Genomic DNA, 5,529 nt, shown 5'->3' with positions numbered 1-5,529 from the left:
CTTTTCTGAGGAGATTTTCAGGATACATTCTAGCTTGGATCAGATCCAGCATATACAGCATTGCACCAAGGCTGAGCAGCAAGGTAATTCATCCTTTTGACAATCAGGAGAGATTCCAGCAGAGTTTGAAGGTGGAGAATGTCATTTATATTTTATCAGCGATGTATTTCTCTGTCCCATTACTCAATGATGCAGCAACAAGGAGAATTTTTAGGCACTTATCCTGTTAAATCATTTTAAAGTTATGAGCTATCTTCATCCCAGATAGCTGCCAAATTAAGTACTTTGATGGCTGAAATTACTTGGTGTCATGTCTTTATTGGGTAAGTTCATTCATACAGACATCCATGTTGCTATAATCAGACACTCATCAACACATATGGTACCATGGATATGAAAATAAGTTGTCTTCTTCAAAATTCAGAGAGGGTGTTGGGGCCTGAAGTTGAGGAATACATGGTGTGCCACAAACTACGTTTTGGATATTGGCCAGTGGCATGTCCCATCACAGTCACAAGTGCAGTCTCTGCATAGGCACTGCAGAGACTGGAATCTGGAAGAGAATGAAAAACATTTGAGAAAATCAAAATTAAGCATCTATAGAATCCTTACAAGTAACTTAATTCCCAGATGATGTCAACTTCTGGAATAAAGTCTTTTCTGTTTTCTAAGAAATAGTATTGCGTACTTATCTCCACTCTGTAACACCAAGAATGGGAATTCCATGGAAGAGAGGACTCATGAACTTCCCACTGCACACATTAGCAGAGAGACATCCAGCTCTCATAAATAGTTCTCTGCAAGATCCCAGTTCGCTCCATTAACTCAATAGAAGTCTATTACTGCTACTATTAAAATCTTCATTTAGGTACCTCATTTAGAATGTGATGGTATGAATAGTTTTCCTTATTATTCTTTATCACAGCATGCGTCAGTGTCTTTTTTTTCAGACTGGTCAAAATACGTTCGCTAGAACATTTTTGCACTACAACACTACTTTGCAGGTATATGTAAACATACATTCTTCCTAAGCTTCTGGGATATTAATTTTAATGGAAAAAAAAAAAAATCCAGAAGAAAATTTGATGAAAAGTGAAAGCAAATCTTTATTGAGGAAGATAAAGTTGAAACGTAAAGTTCAGAAAGAGCTCAAACCACAGAACACAAGCTCAGAGAAGAAGTTACATTTGATTGCACACCTCTTCAGAAAAGCCATGGACAAGGACAGAAATCTTTCAAGGACTGCAGGGTTTGGACACTGTTTATCTGGACAACTGGAACACTGAGGGGAAAAAAAAAAGAAAAAAAAAAAGAATGTTATGAAATCCTCGACAGAAAAAAATGAAAGGAGTACTTACTGTCTTATCCCACTCTATAGGTATGTAATTGAAATCCATTCTGTTTTGCACAAATTTTTCTGGAAACCATCAAGTGATCTTGAGCCTAGACATTTAAACCTCACCTCCACCTTTCCTCTTCCCCTTCTTCTTCCCCTCAGTTTCCTGTTTTCTCAGGTCTGCATTCACAAAATACTTTAACGCATGGAACAGAAGCTGCTAAACATCCAGACCCTTCTCTAACTTGACTGTTCTGAACCCTTTTATATACTGTAATACTGATAAGAACATGAGTCTCCTTTGCTGGTTAATAAACCTTTCCAGCTTGCTTTGATGTTCTGCAGAGTGAGACAAGCACGTTGCCCATGATCTCATTAGGAATATTACAGCTTCAGCAGGCCCTCAGCTGTGCACAGAGAATCTAAGCAAACAGCAATCCCCTCCTGGCGTGTCTCCAGGCAAGGGATTTGGGAAAACCCATCAGCACCATGCAGCATTTCCAAACCACTTCCTGAGTGTGTGTCAAAACACTTTATTTTCACAGGGAAGATGGCATGAGGGGAAAACACTCTCCCCTGAGCTGATACATGCCTGTGTCTGGGAGAGAGCAGAAAATATTTCTGGAGTTTGTACTAGCAGTGGTATCATTATGAGTCCTCACTGGCCAAAATATTCTCCCCAGTGTCAGTTGACAAGATTGTAATGAAAAATCTATTCCTATTTCTAATAAACTTGTGTTTATCCTGAAAACACAGTGGTCAGTGTTGCTACTTCACAATACTTCAGAAAAGGATGAATATGTTTTAGCCTGCTTTGCCAAGGAATCAAAATTAAATGTGTTACTGTGTATGCACATGTCTTCTTACAGAAAGCGTTTCTGTAAATATATATATAAAGATATACATATATAAATGTGTATGTATGGACACAGAGAGTAAAATAAGAAAAGATATAACAATAGAGATATGCTACTCTATTGTCTGCTCTTGTGGTTTAAATAACTTTTGTCAGATTGGCGAGATCTAATGAACACTACTTTCTAATAGATATTTGTTTTCAATGATAATGTAATTACTCCTCTTCTTTTTCCCCTAAGCAAATTCTTCAGGACTATTGAAAATAGAAAGATAAAACCACAAAATCAGTCTCAGCTGCCTAGTCTAACCCATAATGACAGATTTATATGAATCCTTTTGACAGAGGAGGAGGAATGAGAGCTCTATTATAAGAAGGCAGCATTTGCATGAAGGAGAGTCAATGTCCTCTTAGTCATTTCCTGGGCATTCCTATTCAGACTATTAACGGAAGTTCTCTTTATAGATTAATGGCAAGTCTCCATCATTCAGCACCAATCAGCTATGCAGTTCTCCATTCAGAACTCTGCTGGTTTCTCAGCTTGACAGCTTGAACTTTGGTAGCATTGCTTGGCTTTTTACATGAACTTTATTGGAAAAAGATAGGTCCTGGTTCTTTCTCATCTGTTAGTTTACACTTTCTATTTACCACCATCTCACAATGGTACCTGAGATAATCATTACAAAGTCATAACCCATGGTCATACAATTTTTTTGGCTACTATTCCATCAGCAGATGCTAAAAAAAAAAATCAGCCCCCAAACTCTTTGGAAACTCACAAATTACCTCTTGTGAGACATGCCATTTGGAAAATGTCACATTTGCAGAGAACAAAGCTCATCTCAACCATAGCTTAGACTTCTGTTTGTGCTTCAGAGTCAGAAGCAACATCAAATGTCTATTTTCTGAAAGAGCAGTTTGTTTCCCTAAATACAAATTTCTCTGGTCCTAGAGGATTTGAAAGCAATATTCAATAGATGAAGGTCATTTTAGTCATTTTGTTACACAAATGTAAATGACAATCTTGTCTTTGTCAGTATTGAAATCACAGAGGGGAAAAAGAAAGCACAGTTCAATTCTTAAACAACATATTATCCATTCTTTAGTTATTACCAAAACTTGGTTATACATTGATCTAAGACTCATTACTAGACACATTCTCCTAGAGGATACAATCATCTGTGGGCTGACATTCACAGCTAAGCTCCAGGTAGAGATTTGTAGTTCAGCTTTTCAAAAATCTCTGCCCTTCAATAAGCAGTTAGTGCAGGAACCTCTTTGGAAAATTTTTATCCTATCAGATTTCTTTTCCTAAAGAAAAAGAAATGTGTGGCATTATCAGAAATTTCTAGTAGTGTTTTCTTCAACATGGCTTGCAAATAATAATAGGAAATATACATTAAACTTAGGGCCAAAGAGCTTTAATGAAGATGCGGGGGGATAGCAAATGCAGGGGGAAGATAAGGGAGATGACCTGTGAATCTTTACAGCTGAGCCCAATAACAGAACAGCTGTATTTATTTATTTATTTGTTTATTTGTTCATTTATTCAACAAAGGGTAAGGGAACAGGTATATTGGAGAGGAGTATTTTTCTTTCTCTTTTACCCGGTAGTTTAGATATAGTGTAAAGATGAAGTTTGAGTCAGGAGTTATTTCTGAAATAATAATAGCTGTCTTCTAGAAAACACATCTCCTGTGCTGAGCTTTTCCTTCAGACTAAGGAGCTTAACTGTGGGAGAGGGAAGGAGCTTTCAAAAGCAGAATTTACACGGCATCAGAATTTGTCACTGCTATTCAAGAACAATGGGAGTTCTGGATGTTTTGTAGAGGTAATGGCTGCCAAAGCTTACTCTTGATTATTTTATTTAATTTGAAGATAAATGAAACAAAATTCTTCCTTACATTGAAAGAGGCAGCTGATGTGCTTTCATTTGATTCATTCCTGCTAATGTTATACCACCTATGTGCTTTTAGCATGGTCAAAGTAGTTGACAATATCTTTACAGAGGGTATCCAGAAACCTTGCTGGTTTCTTCAGCTGCAAATGTCATGATTGCAACTGTACTTGAGGTTCTCAGATGGAAAGCTGCCTATGTAGATTAGGTGCTGGGGAGCAGGGCATTATGCTCTCATGTAGATACCTTCTTGAGGGTATGGCTTGAGCCCAGCTTTTAGGCTCTGAAAGAGAATCACTGATGGCTGCTTAAGCACACAAGGATGCATGAAGCATTCAGACCTTTTAGCTGGTTGGAGCTGTCAGTGCACCTGCTGCACATCATCTGCCATTGTAACTCCTGCAGCAGCTCTTTTCTTTCCGTTGTGCTGTTTCTGATCTCTGTGTGACTCCCATCAGTGACAGGTAGCACCCAACTGCTAAGGGCACCAAAAGTTCATCTCCTGTTGATGCAGGAAAGGAAAAGGACTGTTAGAGGTTGTGCTGTATTTACTGATTGTGTCACAGAACTGCTTTCACAACAGTAACGCCATGACATCAACTTTATCTTGCCTTGCCCTAATCTTCCCTCCTGCCCAGAGCCACAAGACCATAGTCATAGTAGTGCTATAGATGCCTTTATCTACCTTCTATTGCTTTCAAGGTAGGCTGTGACTGTTTCTCAAGCAAGTGGTTATCTCTTTATCTGATTTCATTTTTCCCTGCATAGGATCAAGGCACCACGTGAGCCTCTGATAAAGAGCTCAGTAATTTGTGAAGAAGTAAAACGATTGTTTTACTATGTGCATCAAAAACAATAAAGCTAGGAGGACACTTTTTTTTTTTTTCCTCCAGAGATATGTGAAACTGAAAGCATTGTGTCTTGTTGAATGACTCTACATTAAGCATCCTTGTTTACATTTTGCTTTGTCTAAGGGTAGGGGAAAAAGAAGCAAACAAAAATAACCGTAATTGTTTTATAATCAGTTCTGAGCAGAGTCATGTGTACAAATTAGTAAAGTAGCTGTGCACTGTCCAGCATTTTACTGAGAAGTGAGACATGGAGAGCAAGAAATCGTACAGAGCAGCAGCAGATACTGGGCTCTCTGACAGCTTAAGCACTTTTGTATGTATAAATGAGTTGTCTCCAGGCTTGTGTGCAGACACAGCATATCAAGAGGACTACAAGACACATTTATTGTAAAGATAAGGGGGGTGATTTATTTCTCATGGCTCTTGGAAGGCGTAATCAGGACAGTGGATAGTTTAAGTGGTTGCATATGTATAATTTAATAAGGCGCAGTTAAGAGCAGTTTGTTCTTTGAGATACTATTCAATCTCTGACATTCTGAGCAATGCCTAGGAGACAATGTAAGACTAATGAAAAACTAACTTGTAGATG

At 38.1% G+C, this 5,529-nt stretch overlaps 1 long non-coding RNA gene across 1 annotated transcript; it reads right to left on the bottom strand.

Moving 5' to 3' along the window:
• Positions 1 to 296: 296 nt before the first annotated feature.
• Positions 297 to 4,581, bottom strand: LOC109368851 (uncharacterized). The gene is made up of 3 exons (XR_004160582.2): positions 4,431 to 4,581; positions 1,200 to 1,282; positions 297 to 553 (listed from the first exon to the last, which is right to left on the bottom strand). It is a non-coding gene; the product is annotated as an uncharacterized LOC109368851 (long non-coding RNA).
• Between the last annotated feature and the right edge of the window lie 948 nt (positions 4,582 to 5,529).

Source organism: Meleagris gallopavo, chromosome 8 (assembly GCF_905368555.1).
Source record: "Meleagris gallopavo chromosome 8, MGAL_WU_HG_1.1, whole genome shotgun sequence".
In the NCBI taxonomy this organism is placed as follows: domain Eukaryota; kingdom Metazoa; phylum Chordata; class Aves; order Galliformes; family Phasianidae; genus Meleagris; species Meleagris gallopavo.
The sequence above is the reverse complement of the archived record's forward strand: the minus strand, read 5'-3'. Positions and strand labels throughout refer to the sequence as shown.